We start from the raw sequence: 23,164 nt of genomic DNA on the forward strand, positions 1-23,164 counted from the left end.
GTTATCCACCAAAGGCAGTTAAAAAGCTTTAGTTGATTTCTAAAAATAAAATTTTCAAACACATGCTAGGTTAGAAATCTAGCATTTAAAACATTAAATGTAAGAATTATAATTATTAAAATATACGCACATACACATATTAAACAGTCGGAATGCATATTGCAGCCAAGCAAGCCTACTGGTAGATTAGCTGACCAAAGCATAAAACCAAAAGTTGCTTTCAAGTCACAATCCGAGAAACCTACTCTCAAATATGTAACTCGGGTAAATATTAAATATTGTTGAGTCATCAGACTCCGTTAAAATTTTAAATTCATGTTTGGGTAAACCTATCATTTACCACATACTGATAAAGAAAACTCCCTGAAATAAATTTGCCAAAATAATTTTTTTAGCTACAGGTTTTGACAAATAATAGCTAAAATAACTATTTGGACACAGTATCTCAGGGTTTAGAAATATTAAAATCAAAGGTAGCGTACTATTTAAAAATTAACTTAAGAGTGGATCTAAATTTGAAACACAAACTTAAAAAATTTATAGGTAAAAAGAAAAATCCTTGAGAACAAAAGTTAGTCCATAGGATTAGATATGACATCAAAGGCACAATCCATAGAAGATTTAGAGTGTGTGTGTGTGTGTGTGTGTGTGTGTGTGTGTGTGTGTGTGTGTGTCAAAAAATTTGACTTCATCAAAAATTAAAAACTTTCGTTCTGTGAAAGACCCTATTAAGGAGCTGTAAACACAAGCCACAGACTGGGAGAAAAAAATATGGAAGTCACATATCCAGCAAAAAGACATGTCTAGCATATACAAGGAACCCTCCAAACTCAACAGTAAGAAACAATCCAGTCATGAGATGGAAAAAAGTTTTAAAATCGTTACCAAAGAGGGTAAACGAATGACAAATGGACACACAAAAAGATGTTCAACAACACTATCTGTTAGGAAAATGCAAATTAAAGCTATGATGAGCTACCACAACACAGCTACATTTTAAAATACTGGTAATATCAAGTGCAGACAAGAATATGGAGAAATTGGCTCTCTCATATGTGACTTGTATAATGTAAATGCAAGATGGTGAAGGCCACTCTGGAAAACAATTTGGCAGTGTCATATAAAACCAAACATGCACATAACATATGACCCAGCAATCTACTTCTGTGTATTTGCACAAGAGAAGTGAAAACTTACATTCACACAATACGTGTATGTTTATGGCTGATGTCTTCATAAAGGCCCAAACTGGAAACAACCCAAGTGTGTTCCCACGGGAGAAAAGAAAAAAAAAAAATCTGTGATGCATCCATACCACAGAAAACTACTCAGCAATAAAAAGCAACAAAGTTTTGATACATTCCACTCAGACAGATCTCAAGGGCATTATGCTGACTGAAAAAAGACAGTCTAGCAGAGTTACATACCTTATGGTTCTACTTATGTAAGAATCTCAAAGGGACAAACTTCAGGTCACAGAAAACAGATCAATGACAGCCAAAGCTGGAGGCATGATGAGACTATAAAGGGTTAACATTAGGGATTTTGTTTGAGGTGGTGCAGAGTTCCGTATTCTGATAATGTGCAGTTACATTAATCTACACATGTGGCAAAATTTCTCAAAACTATAAACCTAAATCAACAAACATAATGAAGATTATAGAATGGATGTAACAAGCTGATGAAATCTGAATACAGTCTGTACCTGTGTTAATAGCATTAGTATCAATGTCACCTCCCTGGTTTTGACAACATACTATCATTATATATGATATTATTATTGGGGGAAATATAGGGGAAGGGCACAGAGAAACTTTCTGCACTATTTCTGTAACTTCTTTCAAACAAAACTAGTTAAAAAAATTAAAAGTTACAATAAAAATATACCTAAGGTAGTGATTCTCAAAATTTGGTAGATATGATATTAGAATCACCTGAGGAACTTGTTCATAATACAGGTTTGCTTGGGTGGCCCTGCTTTGTACCTATTAAATTAAACCTGCATATGGCGCCTAAGTAATATACATTGATAATCTAGCACACTGCAGTTTGAGAACCACTAGACTAAAATAAAGGCAAAGATAGTAGAAAAATGATGATCCCCATCAATAACTCTTGTTCTATTTAATGGCTAATTACTAAAGAAGTCCTACCCACACAAGACCTCATTCATGGACTATCTAATTGAGTCAAGAGGCTCTCGCAGATACAACAAAAGATATATAATGACATTATGGATCTATTTAATAATGCAAATACTGTTAGTCATAACAAATCTGATATATCAATATAGAAGTGAAAATACTGACATAGAAAGCCATGCTTTTAAAACACAGGTGTGTAGGGAAAATGCACCCTCAATAAGACACAAGCATCACATATTTAAATGTCTATCATAGGCCTTTATGCTTTTATATGAAATATTGTTGGTAAATCATAGATAAAAATAAGCATCACGGTATTTGAGTTTAAAGTTTCCTTTGTTTGATATAACTCATGAAAAGATCAACCTAAATATTATTCCATATATAACATAGTAAGAGTTAAAACCCAAGAAGTTTCCAAATCTTCATTTAAATTCTCTCCTAAGAAAATACTCACAGGAACATCTAGATATACACTTTTCACATTTATGTCAGGCAGCTCTGTGCCAAGTACCTAACAGGTCCCTTCTACCTTTTATCAGAAAAGAATGAATCATAGTCTTCCCATGATCTCCCAGCAATCTCATAAGAAAAGTAGCAATGCAACTAGAGAATAAATAAAGTCTTAGAATATTATCTCTGAAAGTCTGCTAATCTCTAACTTAAACAGTTGCTACAACCTCTGAAATGCTAGCTCACTTGCTTTCTGCTCTGTGGAAAAAAAAATAACTTATTTTGGATGAAAAAATATGGTTATTAAGTGATTATGCTCAAATAGTTTAGCTGATTAATACTGGCCTCAAGTGAATCTTTAATTATAGGCTTAATCCTTCCTTATAGGGCTATTTAACCTGACCATGCTGCTTAGCCACAGGTGACAGTGCCAACCTTGAGCCAGAAAAAATGTGAGCATCACTGGGCAAAGTAAAAGTCAATTGAGATGTATGTTTGAAGGAAGACAAGTCTGTAACAACTCAAGGTACTTTCAGTGTAGGTTTGGTCAGTAGTAGCGTCTCTTACACCATAGATGAAACAATCAATATACAGTATCCTGAACGAACCAGGAGAGGTAGTGGGGGACTAGGAAAGAGTGCTGCATTACAAGACAGTATACTTCAATTCTAGTATCAATGCAAAATATAACGAGCTGAGTCTCAGCTGTCTCATTTAATCAATATATTAAATGTATAGTGTAATATATGAGAACAAACTAGGTAGCCTGGTAAAAGTATCTGATCATTTTAAACTACTGGCATTATTAAAAACGGCATAAAGCAAAGGTGAACAAACTGTGGCCTAGAGGACAAGTTAAGTTTATCACCCTTTAAAAAAAAAAATTAAAGTTTTGCTGGAACACAGACATGCTCATTTGTTTACATATAATCTATGAGTGCTTTCACACAATAACAGACTTGAGTAGTTGTGACAGAGGCCTTAGAGCCTGCAAAATCTGAAATATTTACTGTCTGGCCATTTACAGGAAAAGCTCACTGAGTCTTGGCATAAAGGGTCACATTTCTGATAAAGTTACTATACAATTTTAAAATCCTTAGTTTTACACAAAAGTATACTTCTTACATCTCAGGTTTGAAAAAATGTCAAAAATTTGACAACACACACTATTGGTAAGGTTGGGAAAAGAAGCACTCTCATACCTTGCTATTGGGACACAAAAATGGAGAAATTTTTCCTACAGAGAAAAATTTAGCAATAACTAACACAATCAAATATGTAGTTACCCTCTGGCCCAATAATCCTACCACCAGAATGTCATCACAAAGACACATCAGCTTATGGCTTATGCATAACGTTAGTTCTTGAAGCATTTTTGAAAACTAAAGACAAGAAACAAACCAAATAACCATGAATTGTAGACTATATCAAATTATGGTACATCCATTTGATAAAGTATTATGCAATCATGAAAAGGAATGAAAAAGATCATATACATTCATGTCTGGAATATATTGACAAATGAAATAAATAAGTTCTTTTAGTATGCTATCCTTTGATAAAAAGTGGATGGGGTGCTATATGGAATATAACAGAAACAATGCCAAGATAAAAATAAAAATGATTATCTATGTGGGAGGATAGGAATAGGGAAAAAAGTTAGATTTCTACAAATATCTTGAAATTTTGTCTTTAAAACCATTAAATGTTTTTAAAGCTTTCCTTTTTCTTTTTGTTTGAGACAGGATCTTGCTCTATCATCCAGGCTGGAGCGCAGGGGCGCAAGAGTGGCTTACTGCAGCCTCAACCTGTTGGGCTCAAGAGATCCTCCCACCTCAGCCTCTCGAGTAGCTGGAGGCATGTGCCACCACATCTGGCTAATTTTTTTGTTTAGTAGAGACAGAATCTCACTATGTTTATCAGGGTGGCCTTGAACTCCTGGCCTCAAGCAATCCTCCTGCCTTGGCCTCTCAAAGTGTTGAGATTATCAGGTATGAGCTACCACACCCAGCTAGCTTTTCCTTTTTATATGCACCTACTATGATATATTCTAAAGACAAAAACACTAAGAATTTTAAAACTGTGCCCAGTTGTCTTATTATTAGTAGTAATGTTAACATAATTATTTTGAAACTATTATTCGTATAATTGTAAAATATCTTAATGTATATTATTAGAGGTCAATATTTTCTGAATGAGAAGAGATAAACATAAAATTAGAGTTAAATAAAATTACTGTGACTTTAAATTTGATTGAATATATTAGTATGAATATAAATTTTTTCTTTCAAAAATGCATATTGGCCAGGCACAGTGGCTCATGCCTTTAATCTCAGCACTTTGGGAGGCTGAGGCAGGAGGATCATGAGGTCAGGAGTTCAAGACTGGCCTGGCCAACATAGTGAAACCCCATCTCTGCTAAAAATACAAAAAATTAGCCAGGCATGATGGCAGGCACCTGTAATCCCAGCTACTTGGAAGGCTGAGGCAGGAGAATCACATGAATCCAGGAGGCAGAGGCTTCAGTGAGCCGAGATCACGTCACTGCACTTCAGCCTGAGTAACAGCATGAGACTCCATCTCAGGAAAAAAAAAAAAAAAAAAAAAAAAAAGCATATTAACCAGCTGTCTACTTGAAAATCACCACCCAGTAGCAAAGAGCATGTACTTTTGGTCTGTAAATACATTTTCCATCAAAGGAACCAGGGTTCCTTGAAAAAATGGCTGAGTCCAGGTGTGGGCCAAAAAAACATATGAGACCTTTCTGGGAAACACAATGTTCTAGGATCATGGAGGTTATCACATACTATTGAGGTCATGGAAAAGGACTCAGCAGGCAACTGGGAGGACATCTTTCTGGCCTAGGATGGGATAATCTGAACACTAAAAGAATGGCTACATTGCATTGAAATGTAACATTTATTTTTAAAAATCCATGAGTTATTAATAATTAAACTAGTCACTATGAAGGCTGCAAGGGTAGGGCATCTCAGCACTATGAAAATGTAGGGACAGAATTAAGCAAGCATTTATACTGCCTGAAAAACAGTTCATACAGAAATACAACATTTGATGAACAAGGATTTCCTTTAAAGAATTCAAGCCTAAACAAATGCAGAAGTAATAAAAGAATTAGAAAATTATTGGTTTCAATATTTGTTCAAAAACAGCATTAAGCAACCATTCATCAATGAACTCTAAGCCATGAGGTGAGAATTTAACTGGGAACATAATAAATGAATCTGATGGATACCACCTGAATCCACTTTTCAAATTTAGCATCACTAAATATTGCACAGACATAATATGCTTCATGACATGTTGCAATGGAAAGCACACAATACCACATATGAAGTATTCTTATCTAAAACATTTACTATGACTCTAACCAAAGAATTAAACAGACTGAAAAACAATATAAACACAACCACAAGAATGTAATTAGCAAGATCCTGAATGTGGGATAGTCTGCAATTTCAGTAATCCAATAATCAAAATGTAGGAACAAAAAGAAGGGGGTGGGAAAGGGCCTGTACAGAATGAGAGATTTAAGTGACATCACCACCAAATGTTAGATACCCAATGCCATAAAAGATATGTTTTTTAAATGTCCTTATCAGTGACAGATATATAACAAAATACTTATGAGTAAAATGGCTTTGTGTGGATTTTCTTCAGATGAATAGAGGAAAAAGTGGAGATAGCTAAGGCAAACAAAGGGTTTGTGATTTTTAAAGCTGAGTGAAAAGTGAGTAATGAATACTCCTTTTTTATTTGAAAATTACTAATATAAAACATAAAATCTTATGTTCTATGGTATACATGAACAAAACAATAATTGAAATACAAAGAAACAAAAGAAATTACTAAAACTAATCAAAAATACGTTTAGGAATATTGACCTCCTAAATGAAGATCACTTTTGCCTTTTCATCTATAAAATGAAAGGCTGTCTGGAAGATCTCTGAAGTTCTTTTCATTGTAATATTTCTTACTTGTGTTTTAAATAAGATCATAATTTTTTCTTTCTAACATCTCTGCTCTAACCCTAACCAACCCCCAGCCTCAGGCACCCACTAATGTATTTTCTGTCTCTCTATATTTGCTATTCTGGACATGTCATATAAATGGAATCATGCAATATATGTTCTGATTGGCTTCTTCCACTGAAGCAGCTCTTGAGGTTTACCCATGTTGCAGCATACATCCATATTTTGTTATTTTTTATTCCCTAATAGAACGCCTTTGTATTAATAGACTACATTTTATTTACCCATTCCCCAATTAATAAATGTTTGCTTCCACTATTTGGTTGTTAAGAATATGGCTGCAATGAACACTCACACAGAAGTCTTTGCATATACCCTTTTTGGTATGTGTTATGGTTTGGTTCTCTGTCCCTGCTCCAATCTCACGTTGAATTGTATTCCCCAATTCAATGTATTGGAGGTGAAGCCAGGTGGGAGGTGATTTCCCCTTAGTGCCATTCTTGCAATAGTAAGTTCTTATGAGACCTGGTCATTTAAAAGTGTGTGGTACCTCTTCCCTTTTGCTCTTCCCCCTGCTCCAGCAATGTGAATTGGTGGCTCCCACTTGCCTCTGCTATGATTGTAAATTTTCTGAGGCCTCCCTAGAATCTAAGCAGATGCCAGCATCATGCTTCCTCTATAGCCTAGAGTATTGTGAACCAATTAAACCTCTTTTCTTTCTAAATTATCCAGTCTCAGGTATTTCTTTACAGTAGTTCGAGAACGAACTAATAAAGGATGTCATCCTTGTTAAGACTTCGCAGCATAAATAGTATGTTCCTAGCACTCTCTGATTCCTCCTGCATTCCTTAATGCACATGGAAATAGTTTAATGCCACTGGCATTTAAAATTATAATTTACTCATGAAAGGCCAACAGGTATTCAAGAACTATAAGCCACACCTGTATTACACAAAAACACAGCCTCGGACACAAAATTAATTATCCAATAAATATTTTGATTATGATTAAAACAGTTTAAGAACCATATAAGCCTCTGCTTTTCCACTAAGCCATTCTTCTTTCAACTACAGATCAATAGGTTAGTATAAATGTTGAGTATATCATAAGGATAATGAATAAACTAACATATATAAAGTTGGTACAATGAACACAGCATAATTGTGTTTAACTTATGTACTGGTTTCACTGCCTAAACACAGAGAGGGATGGAATTCTATTCCAAATGTTGCGTATACAACAATGGGCAGTTCAAAATTATGCTTTTAAACTCAATCATAAAACTGTATGAATATTTAATTTTTTTCTCATATATTTAAATAAGTTCATTTTTTGGAATAATCACTAGAGTTTTAAAACACATAGATAGAAGAGATACTAGCATTAGCTTATGGAAAATAGTTTGATATTAATGATTTAGAAAAATGATCAAAAAGAGAGGCAAATATAACAAAACCCTCTAATATTTCTAGTCAGGTTATTAAAAGGTCAGGTAAAGCGCAAAATCAAAAGTTCATATAACCTCACACATTCTAACTTAAAATACACAGACGTAAATTCACTCACTACTCTTTGATGTAGAGTGAAAGCTTTATTTTTGCAAATGGACCCACTGATGGGATTTTCATCCTGTCCTTCTTGCAAACACAGCATACAAAGGCTTGCCTTTGATGTTCTCCTTTTCTAAGTAAATGAAAGATTTCAATACATCTGCAAAATAATTTACATGTAAATTCATTTATTTCATTATTTTAGTTGTCTCATTCAATTACAATTCAATAGCATAATTTTTTGGTTAGGGTAGGTAGCTCACCAAAGATTCTTTCTGAAGTATTTAATTTTGCTTTTATGGAAACAGCTCTACCTGTTTTTGCATTGTATGTATATAATATTTTTAAATCACATTATTAAAATAAGAAATTGTAAAAACAGGCCTTAACAGGTTAAGAAATAGTAAAATGAAATTTTGAAGAAATATAACTGGCATGAGCAGGTAAACTAGAGAGTAATTTACTGGTCCTAGCTCCAAACAGTGCAAAGAACAGACATTTGGCATGTACTACTGAGGGATTGAAAATTTTATTTGACCAAGTTTGTTGACTGAAGTTTAAGAACTTCTACAGATTACTACATACAGGATTGCTGGAGAACTTGGATCCATACACTGACAAACCTTTAAGAAATCATGACCTAAAACTTGATTTTTTTTTTTTTTCAGTTGATCCAAATACGTGCAGGCCAAGCAAAAGAAACCACCTGCTACTCCTCAATTTATTACACAATTTGTAAGAAAGGCAGTAGAAAATTAGAAGACTGTGGATCAGATCACATGCACCAGAAATAATACAAATGATTCTCTCAATAAAATAATAATGTAAGCCAAGCTTGTCCAACCTGTGGCCTTCAGGCCACATGCAGCCCAGTACTGTTTTGAATGTGGCCCAAAACAAATTTGTAAACTTACTTAAAACATTATGAGATTTTTTTTTTTCTCATCAGCTATCGTTAGTGTTAGTGCATTTTATGTTTAATGTGTGGCTCAAGACAATTATTCTTCTTCCAGTGTGGCCAAGGAAAGCCAAAAGATTGGACACCTTTGAATTAAGATATAAATATATAAGCATAGTTTCCAGAAACTGTTTTTATTCTTCTATAGAAATAATCCCTCTTATTTGGGGATTCTTATCTGGGAAAGAAACGATCCAGAACCATCTTATGTCTATTAGCTAAATCCCTCCTATCAATCTATCCCTTAGTAAATAATTTGATAAAAAGAAATTTAAAAAATCTGTAAATTTTATCACTATATCAGAATTTAAAAATCACAATAAAATTTAAAGACAAGTAATATATATAGACAAAAGACATATCTAAAAATCTCCATGAAAGCACTGGCCTTCCTAATTCCTTAACTATTTTTAGGTAAATTTTTATTGCAAGCACACGATGGCACACTAAGCAAAGAAATCTGTTTACACACTAAATATTTCCAAACAAGCAATAATAGGCAAATGGCTTACTGTAAATGTTCACCGTTCTGAGTAGTGATTAATTCAGATTAGCAAGTTCATATTAGCGAATGGAAGCTGACTGAGTTCAGGCACCTTAACTGTCTGGTTTAATGCTGGATCTTGAAGCATCTAGAATATTTAATGGAACAAAGAAGATGCTCAATAAAACATGGTTGAATGAATGATTTCTCTTTCAGATACACATATACTCCATGTGTTCAAATGTTTTCCTAATTTTGAAAAAAGTATCTCACTTCTTAAAAGCATGCTGGGTTAGAACGTTTGACGTATTTAACGTGAAATAACAGTTCCTTTTACCATTTGACCCTGATTCCTAGAAAACAAGAACCTGCACAAAGAATAAATTATCCTTAGCCATTCAACAATCAGGTTATCTTCTAGCAATGTATACGAATAACCAACTTGGCCAGGCACGGTGGCTCATGCTTGTAATCCCAGCACTTTGGGAGGCTGAAGCGGACGAATCACCTGAGGTTGGGAGTTTGAGACCAGCCTGACCAACAGGGAGAATCCCCATCTCTTTAAAAATGCAAAAAAAAAAGTAGCCGGGCATGATGGTGCATACCTGTAATCCCAACTACTCGGGAGGCTGAGGCAGGAGAATCGCTTGAACCTGGGAGGCAGTGGTTGCGGTTAGCCAAGATCCTGCCTTTACGCTCCAGCCTGGGCAACAAGAGTGAGACTCCAACTCAAAAAACAAAAACAAAAACAACCTGTAGGGTTGCTAAACATCTATATTCCATGAAAATCATTTTATTCTTCCCATCCACCACAGAGATATTCGCCTTTTACTTTCAGACTGGTGGTTTGATAATTCTCCCAAATAAGTCATTATATATATATTTTCCCCAATTATCAGCAAATAAGAATATATTTTATATTCCTGTTTGTGAAAATGGTTAAATTACAGATTAATTAAAATTGGCTCATTTAAGAGTAATTGGGAAAAATGCAGTGGCTCATGCCTGTAATTCCAGCACTTGGGGCAGCCAAGGCAGGTGGATTACTTGAGCTCAGGTGTTTGAGGCCAGCCTGGACAACACAGTGAGACCCTGTCTCAATTTCAAAAAGAGTAATTGCACAAAGTTAAAGGAAGCAATGCACAGGAAAGAACTTTAAACCAGGAGAGGAAGAAACATGTTTTGCCACATGTAACCCCACAGCAAGAATTTATTAAGCACCTATGCTGGCTTTGGGTAAAGAAATAAGTACAACCCCTGCATTCAAAGAACCAACAGTTTATTATTTTACAATATTCATCAACTACCCATAAAAATCCCAAATGTTACCTTGTTCTCTCTTTCTCTTTCGGTGTCTTTGGTCAACAAATGAGCACTTCTGAAGCACCCATAAAAACATAAATAATGGAATTTACTAAGGTACAATGTGCAGGAAACTATATATACATTAAGCTAATTATTACCACAACACTGTGAGTTGTTGCTTTGTGTATAATTTACAGACAAGGCATAAATTCCTGAGAAGGGAGTTAACTTATCTTCAGTCAGTAAACTGCAAACCTAGGTTTAAAACCAAGGAAAGTTCATTTCAAAGACCCATTTCCCTTATCCTATGCCATTCTGTTACTGTATGCCCTATCTGTGTGCCTAGCACCAATGAAATACCAATCTAAGATCTTAAAATTCTATTTAGAGTGACAAATTGAAAGCAAAAGCAAAAAAAAAAAAAGCCCACACACAATAAATCATGTGAACCTCTTATAAATATTTTCTCTGAAATTACATCTACTAAAAAAACTACTAACGCATCAAAAGAAAACCATTGGATATATGCATACTAAAGACTCATTATAATTATGCTTTCATGATCTGTATAACTATATTAAATCTTTTCAAACAAAGCAAAATTACCCATATTCTGAAAAGTAAACAATGTTTTCATCTGCCTAGTTTAAAGAAACAAAATACTACTACTGGTCCTCGCCACACCATCATTCAGTACCGTAGAAAGGTAGCTGATTTCATGTATAAACACTGTAAAATCCATTGCAATTCTTCCTCTCAGAAACAAGAAAAGGAAATGACAAAGAAATATACAGTAGTCTCATTTATACAAACTTTCCCTGAGGAAATAGGTGGACCTAGAAACAAAGGCATATATAACATGCCAAGTAACAGTGATGGTCAGTACAACTCAATGTCGTAGCAAAGACTTTGTTCAAAAATAGCCGTTGGATATCAAAGCCATTAAAACAGCTTTTATAGCACAAAAATTCTGGTATTACAGGTGTGGTCCAGTTATTATGAATGTCAAGATACAGGAGGTAAAATCCTAATTTACACATTTATTTTAGATCCTAAAATAAAAATAATATATGTTTATTGTACTAATCTCACAAAAAGATCACTACATTCTATATTTTGTCCTCGATTTCATAAGCACCATTCATGTTACTCTTGTAATATTTTGCTAATTGCCTTCTACCACTTTTCTTATTAAAAAGCTAGAAAATATAAAAATTTTATCTTAAAAGCAAAATGAATTCTCTATCACTGAGAGAGCATTTCTTATATTCATGAATTTGATAAGATAGCTGTGCATTTTAAGAAACCACAGATGACTTTGACCAACAACCTAAGTTTTTTCTATCAACAGCATGACGCTTTGAAATCATCTTTAGTAATTCCAAACAAAGCAAACAACACACATGTAATGCATAATCAATTTGATATTCCATCCAAATATTTTGTTGTTTAAACAACAGGTTTCATTGTTTCCTAGAGTTTCTCATTGGAAAAAAAATTGTGTACTGTGTTTCATTTCAGGCGCTACAGAAATGCATGATGAGGGTACTCCTATTAGACAAAACAAATGCAAACTTATGTATATTTTGCAAAAAATGAAAACCTTTAACAAAGAAGAGACCTCAACTAGAATCATAAATGGATTTGTCCACATGACTTGGGAGTTTCATGACATAATTGACAACAGGCTCAAGTTAAAAAACAAAAATGGGTCAGTAGGAGTCACACTATTCTGAATCGGTGGAGACAGGTTTAGAAAGCATGAGTTTCTAACTGCACATCACCACATATATGGTTTATGTGCCATTACTGAATGTGCCTTTGTAAATTACTATCTACTTTCTTTTGACAAGAATAAATTGTGGTAAGAAGGCATCCAACTTATAGCTATATAACTTCAAAGCTCTAGGAAAAGCCACCCAATTCTAAAGATTATTTCAAATATGAAAACAGAATATAATTATACTCTTAATATTGAATGTATAATGAGTTTATGTTAAACAATTCTATTACTCACCTTAATTTTTTCCTTTTCCATATTATTCAGTAATTTGCTTTCTAAAGAACATATGCATAGTGGGAGTAAACAAAACAGGAGAGGTGCCTTCTCCTCTTCCTTATTAATGACATCAGTAACTTTGCCTATTTATAGTCTGGATCATCTGACCTCATGGCTTACATGAATAAGGGGATTTCTTAAGTTGTTAATCCTCACAGCGTGTGCTTAGCAGCAACTAACCAGTGACAGATAGTAACTTGATACTATCTTTATTATATATATATATATTTTTTGAGGGAGTCTTGCTCTGTCACCAGGCTGAAGTGCAGTGGCGCAATCTCGGCTCACTACAATCTCCGCCTCCTGGGTTCAAGCAACTCTCCTGCTTCAACCTCCTGAGTAGCTGGGAGTACAGGTGCACACCACTACGCCCAGCTAATTTTTGTATTTTTTAGTAGAGACAGGGTTTCACCATGTTGGCCGGGATGGTCTTGATCTCTTGACCTCATGATCTGCCCGCCTCTGCCTCCCAAAGTGCTGAGATTACAGGCAGGAGCCACCACGCCCAGCCTATCTTTATTTTCTTTAAAGTAAAACATAGTGAGATTGCAGTTTATGTTGTTTTGGTTTATGTCAACAGTAAATGTGATAAAGTTTCTTTATCAACAAAATTTGAAAAATGTAAATCTCATGTATTTATTTCTATGGGAAATTTACATTTGAATTATATAAGTTAATAAATTAGATTTCTAAAAGGTATTAGAAATATAGCCCTTGTTTAAAAAAAACACAACCAGTGATTCTATTGACTATTTTTCACATTTTATAATAGCAAGTAGATTCATAATTTGAACATCTGAAATCTCTCCTAAGTATATGTATTATTTCTTCTTCGTTCAGGTTTTTTTTTTTTTAAATAATCTTATCAATTCTTCTAAACAGTCTTCTTTAAATGCTAATTAGCTCTGTTAGAAGACCTACTTTATACCACAAGACAATGTTAACTCAATTTTTTCTTTTAATTCACCAAACTTTCAACATAAACCATTTGGAGTTTCAATTAAAAGATGTATTTGGGTATCCAGATATTCTATACCACAATTTAATCTTACATAAAAAGACTAATTTTCACATTCATCTAATATTATATAATACCAGACATCTATTTAAGGGATGAAGTTAATGTCTTACTTAATAAAAGAACAATGTTTTAGCACACACGTTGTACAGAAAGTACAGCACTGCAAGCACGGGGATGAGTGAAGTTGCATTATTCAGTTCGTTTAGCAAAGCTGTACATAATTGTGTACCAGCCAACTCAGAATGTCCATGAACAGCCTTCTTATTCAAGGTTCATGCTGACAGAGTAAATATTACACTCAAGGTCTGCTCTCAGGGTCATGTGCTAAAGGATTTTTTATTTTTTTAATTTAATGCAGGTGAACTGACTAACTGCAATTGTTACTTACTACCAAGAGGGTTGTTAACACAGAGAGGCCCATGCCAGGATCATACAGGGGAAACAGTGCCAATCTAGAGATCAAAATGCTGAATTCTAGTTCGAATTTCTGTCAAGCAACCGAAGCAAATACCTAAAGTCAGCTTTATAGGATTTTCATATTTTAAATGATAGAGGTTATTCCTTGTAAAAGCTAAAGCCCTAGATTACTGTAATTTAACATAGTGTTTATTGAAATATTTACCATAATTTGAAAGAAGCCTCACCATGTCTTAAGGCTAGGAAGTGTTTCCAGTAAGAACATAATGAACAGCAAGCAGTAGTTAATATTATACACACAGAGTTTAATGGATTAAGCATTATATTTAAAATAACTTTTCTTCTCTAACATGCATATATATTTAATTATTCATATATATTTAATGTGTCAAGAAAAATAATTATATAATTTACTCTCCAAAGCATCAATTAACAAATAAAAAAACCTTCTTCAGCTTTTTCTACAAAAATTCTGACAGAGAAAAAGAGTCCTCAGAAATATTAAAATGTTTAAGAGTGGTAATAGTTTGAAAGATCTTTTTAAAGCAGAAGATTAGGAAAGGTTAAATTATTTTAAAACTTTTACAAAACGTATTTACTTACAACTGTTCCAGAAAGTCTCTATAAAACGCTACTGTTCCTTTAGCTATTTACTTTTAGTGAAGGCTGAACCAACTATCCTTCTCTGTTACTAACTCAGCGGTTTGTCATGTATGTGTAAGCGCCAGGCACTTCTTACCTCTGGCAAGTATGTAAAAGAAGGAATTCACTGGTCTCACCAAATCATTCTGTAAATGATCACACTGACATTTTCACAGGTTCTTTTTCTGAAGAGAATGTGTTTTATACAATAAAAACTATAAAAATAAAAAACAGCTTTTCAAGGAATCATAAAACAGCTTTTCAAGGAATTATAAAATTGGATAATCCATTTTTTGTCTCCTTTATAAAGTTCTAAATGCTTGCAGATTCTCAACATATACAGAATGTATAATTATTTTAATTAATCATTTTTTATCTTATTGCTAAGAAGCACATCTGTATAATATTTTTTAAACCTAAAAATTACTCATAGGATGATAGTTTGGAGAAAGCTGAGTATATGAAAATAAAATTCAGAGATAAAAGGCCATCATTTAATTTTGTAAAAAGTCAAAAAACAAAACAAACAAACAAACAAAAAAATACAGGTAAACTTCCCGGCAGATACCCTAAAATTTCTCCCAATCAGTCCAGTGCAAACATCATTTTCTACCATGGAAACCTCAATACAGCCCATGGAAGCTGGTATTTCAGTTTCACAGCTTCACTTCCACTAACATTCTACTGTAAAGGCCCTGATGTGAAAGGAGTAGAATTTAAACAGCTAGATTTTACAGTCAGTCCTCTCATAAAATCAAAGTGCATCTTTGCAGTAATTCAGACTTTTTCAGAATGTTCAGAATCAAATGCAGACTATTCAAATATGTGTGACAGAAACTCTGACACAAAATTACATGTCCCTTTACTTTCACTGATAAAACCATTATTTCTTCTTTCATGTGTGTTAGCGCTGAATAAGGATATAGCTCAAAATAGCACAAGAACTGTCACTAGCACTTGCTTTCTAGCATTGATTGGTCTCATACAGCTCTGCCTACTTTGTACCTACATCTATCTCCACAACAAAACATTTTTAAGAAGGTGTTCATAAGAATGAATCTAGAGCTTTAATGCACAGCATGAGGATTGAGGCCAATAATATTGTCCTGTATACTGGAAGTTCGCTAAGAGTAGTTTTCAGGTGCCTGTATCATTTCTTTTTTTTTAAAAGGTAACTATGTGAGGAGATAATTGTTAATTTGCTTGACTGCAGTAATTATTTCACTATGCATATGTTTATCATAACATCAAGTTGTATACCTTAAATATATACAATAATGACTTCAAAAAAACAAGATGTTCAGGTTAGCATGGCAGTAAAAGCCTATATAGTTCTAGCTACTAGGGAGGCTGAGATAGGAGGACTGCTTACGCCCAGGAGTTTGAGGTTGCAGTGAGCTGTGATTGCGCCACTGCAGTCTAGGCTGGGCCATGGAAAAAGATCCCGCCTCTTTAAAAAAAAAAAAAATGCACTCATAGTGTCTATTGCTACTTCCTTACCTTGTAGCTTCATATGAGCCCACTTCCATCCGGCTACCACCCCCAACTCCACCCACACTATCCTATATATTCATTAACACCAATGCCCCTCACGGTGCTCCAGATACTAAAGAGCAGGATTCTTCTGTAATTTTATTTTGCTTGATTTCTTCATGGCACCCTAAATATTTGATGTTGCCAATCCTAAAATTTTGCCTGGAAAGACTCTTATGTGAAATACATTCTGTTTGCCTCTGTTGTCCTGCTGGTAGTTTGTTTCATTTTGTGTTTCTGAGATGGAGTTTCACTCTGTCGCCCAGGCTGGAGTGCAGTGCCATGACCTCAGCTCACTGCAACCTCCACTTCCCAGGTACAAGCAATTCTCTTGCCTCAGCGTCCTGAGTAGCTGAGATTGCAGGCATGCACCACCACACCCAAGTTTTGTATTTTTAGTAGAGACAGGGTTTCACCATATTGACCCTGAACTCCTGATCTCAAGTGATCCACCAGCCTTGTCCTCCCAAGGTGCTGAGATTACAGGTTTGAGCCACAGTACCCAGCCCCTGCTGGTAGTCTTCAGTGCCCTAATGCTCCTCCTCATTTGCCCTCAAAGATATCCCAAGTTGCATAATCAATTATATGGGATCATTCTACTTGGGGGTCTTACTACCCATATTTTAAAATCTCTTGGCTGCCTAATTAGGCATCTCAAGCTTGATAATGCCAAAACTGAACTTTCACCCCTCCTCCCTTAGTCTCCCCCACCTCAATAACAACCCCAATACAGTCCAAAATCTAGGAATTTACTTTGGTTCATTCCTCTCTCTCCCTCAACTCCATTTTCAATCCAAAACAGATGCTGAATTCATGCACTTCATCGCTAAAACCACCACCCCCCCGCCCCACCGCCCCCGGTCCAGTTCAATCCTCCATTCCCTCCCACTCCACCGACAGCTTCCCTGCCTCTGCTTTCGGCGTCATTCCAAGCTCTTCCACAAAACATCCATGCGCCATTTTAAAATGTAAACTATCAATTCATTCTCTGTTTGAAATCTTCCAAATGCTTCCCATGGCCCTCAGAATAAATTTCAAACCCCTTATCCTGCTAAAGGAAGCCCCAAACTGCAGCACTGTCTAGGTCTCATGTCCTCTTTATCGGCCCACTCTGTTCTAGCAGCACTGGCTTTTACTAGGTCTGGTATGTATAAGCCGTCCCAGTCTTAGGAGCATTGACTCTACTGTTCCCTGGACCTGGAATGCTTTTCCTCATGCAGATCCCTGTTCAACATTACCTTTTCATAAAGATTCTTCATCGAGTGTACAGCAGTGTACCACTTGCTATCCCATCACCCTATTTTAATTCTCTTTAAAGTATTTATTGTGTTTTCTTCTTGAAATTTATTTTGAATGGCTGTCCACCCCCTCCCCCAACCCCAACTTGGTTCCCTTCATAACATAAACTCTGAGAAGAGGCACCTTGTCAGTCTTTTCCTGATGCCTATAACAGGGACTGGCACTTGACAAGCAATCAGTAAGTCTTTGCTGTCAAATAAGTGAATCGGTTATGAGGAACACTTTTTTGCTAATTTGACCACTTAAATGTTTATGTAAATTGTGGTTAACTGTCTTTGGAAAAACATTATGATTAACATAAATAAAAGGGGCATTAGCCCTTGAAAAAAAAAACCACAAAAATAATTACATTATTTAATTTTTAAAAATAAACTTATTGTTTTGGAATAATTTTAGATTTACAGAAAATTAGTAAAGTAACTAAAGACAGTTCCCATATGCACTTTACCTAGTTTCCTTTAATGTTAACATCTTACATACCTTTGTCAAAACTAATATTAAAATCAGTGATTATTAACTAAACTCCAGACTGTATTTGGATTTCACCAGTTTGTCCATTAATTTCTTTTATATGTTCCATGATTTAATCCAGAATACCATATGGTATTTAGTTAAAATTTAATTTTGAATTGTAGCTTGAGTTTTTTTATTTTTCAAAATGTCTTTTCAGTTCTGTATGTGGCATATACAAACCTTACTATTGGTCTTATTTAAAATGAAGTAATTTGACTCAATATAAAAGAAGCAATATGCCAGGAAAAACAAAAATTCACTAAATAATGAGACACACACACACATACACACACACACACACACCCCCCACTACTGTTAAAGACAGAATAACTATTACAGTATAATCCAAGATTCTTTTTTAAATTTTCTTTGTTAACTTCCTAAGAATGCTGCCCTAGGCTTCTCCTGAAAAGTTTTGTATATGCTTCTACGCACCTGAGGATTCCAGGCAGCATTAAGGGAGAGCAACATAGAAATGCTGCTATATACCTGAATGTAGGTAACAGCAAGAATGCTCACAATGATCCTTCTTAGAAAAAATGAGAACACAATCTTCTAAGCCAAGATGAATGACATTTATGAATCACATTAATATCAGCTTGATTTCCTAAAGCAACTTTTAAAGAGCGTAAAACAACTTCCTTAACACAGGTGTCACTGAGGCAAAATAGAAATAAAATGTGTCAAGTGTAAAAGAAACTGGCATAGGGGTACCTGTAGCCAGCTGGAGAGAAGGCTAGCAATAGTACAGGCTACTCATATCTAGTTAATTAATACTCTGGGAAACAAGAAATCTGTGTTAGGAAGTTTTCCAATTTTTCAGAAGACATAAGAACTTTGTTTTTTTACATAAAATTTTCTATGTTGTCAAATAATCTGCCCTGCTAAATGCAGCATTCTATGTGGCCTTGGGACAATGGCACTGAAAACTCTAAGCCACTGGCTAGGTCTCACCACTGCTGTCTGCTCCTATGCATAGTGGCCAAGAGTTAACGATAACAGCCACAAAAAGATAGTTCTGGTGCCTCTAACAGGATGCCTCTAATAGGAATAGATGGCCTCAGATACATGAGAAAAGCAGACAGACTGATCAGGAAAAACTCACTCAACATTGACTGAGGCTTTATGACATGAAGGTTTGCAAGGGAATAAAGTAGCAAGGAATGCCACTTTATTTGACTGAGGGAATAAAGTGGCAGCTCAGAGGACGGGTGCATCAGAAAAGGTTATATTTGGGAGGAACGGCAAATGCAAGGGGGAAAAAGAGGTCTTAATGCTCCAAAGCAAAGAACTTTCTTCTGGCCCAGTGCAATGGCTGATGCCTGTAATCCGAACACTTTGGGAGGCCAGGGTGGTCAGATCACTTGAGGTCAGGAGTTTGAGACCAGCCTGGCCAGCATGGTAAACATGTCTCTACTAAAAAATACAAAATTTATCTGGAGTGGTGGCTTGTGCCTGTAGTCCCAGCTACTTAAAAGGCTGAGGCACGAGAATCATTGAACCCAGGAGACAGAGGTTGCAATGAGCCGAGATCATGCCACTGCACTCCAGCCGTGTCAACAGAGTGAGTGAAACATAAAAGACAACTTTCCAAGCAAGGCCTCGTAGGCCATACTGAATTTAGGTTATTTAAAATCAGTCACACAGGGTAGTCATATGATCTTATTTGCATCTGGAAATATCATTATAATGAAAATGGAAGGCATTGATTAAAGGGTTAAGACCAGGGACACGTAGACCAATTAAATGATCAGTAATCCAGGTAAAAGTTACCAAGACCTGGTAGCACTGGGAAGAGAGGGAAAGAAACGGGTTGAGGAGATATTTCAGTGATAGGATCAGCAAAATTTAGTGGCCAAGTCACAGGCTAACAAAAGGAAAGGGGGAAAACCAGGAGAAATCCCAGTGTATGACTACGATAATTCAGTAAATGATGAGACCAATCACAACCAGGATAGAAATTACAGGAGGAAGACAAGACTTCACAGGATATGAGTCATTCCAGAGTTTTGAATTTGAGAGTCATATTGGAAACATGGTCTTTAAACTTTGTACTCTCCAATTGAGATCAATTGCTTGTTTTTTGTTTTTGCTTGTTTTTTGTTTTTTCCTATCCATATTGTTTTTGCCTATCCAAATTACTTTCCTATTCCTAAGTAGGGGTAGGGAAATTTGATCTTTCCTTATATTCTAGGCAGAAAAGTGATCCAAACATGTAAATATTACCATAGATCACAGGCTCTCTGATGAGAAAGGATAAACAGTACAAATCACGACAGAGTCATCATCTTTGCCTGGGAAGTTTTTTCATCATAATTGTCCTGCTCTCTGTTGATACCCTGAAGGAATCTGGGCTATCCCAGTCCTCTGCTTCCCCAACAGGAAAAGCCAGGAGATTCCTTGCTCCATTCAGCCTTAAGAACAATATTAAAGAGCCTTTACCAACACTGATGAGGTCTTGAATCCCTCAGAGCATTCCATGTAAGCTTTAGGAGATACAGAATTCTTTCTCCTTGCTCTTAATGAGCTGCCCTGCCCTGCTCCACCCACCTCACTTTCCAGAACACAGAGCCTATTTCCACAGGATTCTTCCCAGCTTCCCACAGACTCCCAGGCCCAAGCAGGACAGTTTTCTTACAGCAGGGGCATTCTCTCTGAGTCCCTTGACCAAAAAGTCCCCTTTTAGCTCTTCCAACCAGAGACCACACAGACCAGTGCCTTCCTTCAGGTCTTTTTTCATCAGCCTCTGTCCCAATAACTGAATCTAGAAGGAAACAGAAGACTTAAGATGATAGCACTCCACAAATTTAGACAGAACATTAAAGGAAGGGTAGGGAATGTGCAGGTGTGAGATGTGGGTCAGGCCTCCATCTGCAGGAATGTTCTCATACGGCACTCAGGGCCGAGATGAGGCCTGATGAGAAAAACGTTTGCCTCATGAATTTTAAAATATTTTAAAAATATGATATGATACACTTTTATTTCTTTTATAGCTTAGATAAATAATGATGTAACTTTGCTATCCCACAATTCAAGCAAAGTTTTACTTTTGCTAAATGTGAGGCAGTCTAGCAAGACAGAGCTGACTACCTGGACCCGAATCCTGGCATCCCCGTTAGCTGTCTGTGTGACCTGGAGCAAATTACTTATCCTCATTCTCCTAGATTCTCATAAAATGGGGTAGTAATAAGAGCTACTTAGGGGACTGTTGTAACCAAGGTCCTCAGGACAGTGCCTACAGCGCAGAAATGGCTGACACTGAAGGTTCTAATGCCACAAAAGAGAACATAAGAGGCCTTTGTAGTAAACATTTCTGAAAATGAAAGGAATTCCATGTAATTTCTCCCTTTTATAAAAGTTTACATTTATAAAAGTTATTGGCCAACTTAAAAGACATATGTTCATTCATTTTACGTCTTCTGAGTCAAGTCACATGGAAAAGTTTTGAGATTTTCATGGCTTTTTTCAAAAGCAATCTTTTTAGCATGGTTTCCTCTTGGACAATAATGAATAATTAAACATTAACTAAAGATCTGATGGTTATTTCTTGTGGATCTCAGGATACCAGGCTATGAGCTCAAAGACACAGATGATATTATCGCCCCAGAGAATGGACAAGGGCTGCAGCGCTCCTATTTATTCCACAACCATTCCACTTTTGTGTATTTTCAGCCTTATGCCTTATTTAGAAACCAAATGATGTTTGCCCTGGGCGGTGCTGCTAGAGTATCTGCCAGGCTAAGTGGAAATCCACAAGGCAGGGTAAGCAACAGACAAGTGAAAATGCTGTTTTCGTGGCGGCTACTGTCGCCCTGTGAGGTCTCTGGGCAAGGAGTAAATATAATTCCCAGTCAATAATTTGCTCTTCCAGTAAGTCAACTTTAGAACAGACACCCTTTAAGAATACCTTGCCTGTGATGTGCATATAAGGCGTTTCCTTATACTTAAGGAGAATTTTAAATACACAAACATCCCTCCAGTATTTCAACAGCAGTAACTTTTCCCTCTGCAATATTCTGAGTTTCATAATGTTGCATTTTAATTATAAAAGTAGTTTACTGCTTTAAAATCAAAAACACAAAAAAACAAGATTCAATATCTTTTACATACATCACAACGAATACTACACAGAGAAGACATTTATCTTCTTTACACTGATTTAAGTTACTTTCTTTTTTAAACCCAATCCTTTTATTTTTTAGGTACCTCATATCCATATGAAAAAAACAGCACAATGACGGCCCATGCCCACGATAACAGATGTGTATACTTGAGGAGAGAGGTTGGAACAGTTTTGAGAAAGGCTGATAAAAATAAAACTGCTACTAACAAGTTGGAGAAGGATTGGGCTAACATGCAATTTTTAGATAAAAGAATGCTTTGGTATCATCATGGTCAGATCAGAAGCTTTCATGTTCTCTGTACAGGCACTCTGTGAAGTGTTACTGAGATACTCTTTCCCCTTTCTCACCACCCTACAAACATGTATCTTTATGGATACTTTACAAGATACTTCACTGATAAGGATAAGAACTATTTAGACAATTAGTCGAGGCAGTAGGACAGCTGGGAGGCAGGATTTGAACTTAGGAAGTCTGACTCCAGAAGCTACATTATTTTCCACTAAACTAAAAGTCAAATTTAATTTGAAATGTGCCCCAAATTAAAACATTGATCCTGATTTTATTTCAAAGGCTTTATCTGTGAATGTGCTCAAAACAAAACAAACCGTAAAGAAACCACATACACAGAGAAAACGAATAAAGTAGATCGATTTTCAACAAATCTCAATAATAT

The 23,164-nt window shown here is 35.6% G+C and overlaps 1 protein-coding gene across 8 annotated transcripts in view; it reads right to left on the minus strand.

Annotated features, from left to right (window-relative positions):
* Positions 1–23,164, minus strand: part of COBLL1 (cordon-bleu WH2 repeat protein like 1) — a 163,082-nt gene that overhangs the window by 77,929 nt on the left and 61,989 nt on the right. Inside the window, exons 1-2 of one of the 8 annotated variants that reach the window (XM_032286571.1) lie at positions 9,607–10,060; positions 8,153–8,296 (exon numbers count right to left, since the gene is read on the minus strand). The exons of the other annotated variants lie outside the window; for them this stretch is intronic. The gene's annotated coding sequence lies outside the window, so the exon portion shown is untranslated. Of the gene's footprint in view, positions 1–8,152; positions 8,297–9,606; positions 10,061–23,164 lie in introns of those variants that run through there. 8 annotated transcript variants of the gene reach the window in all.

Source organism: Sapajus apella, unplaced genomic scaffold (genome assembly GCF_009761245.1).
Source record: "Sapajus apella isolate SASKATOON/1434 unplaced genomic scaffold, GSC_monkey_1.0 scaffold18, whole genome shotgun sequence".
NCBI classification, from domain to species: domain Eukaryota; kingdom Metazoa; phylum Chordata; class Mammalia; order Primates; family Cebidae; genus Sapajus; species Sapajus apella.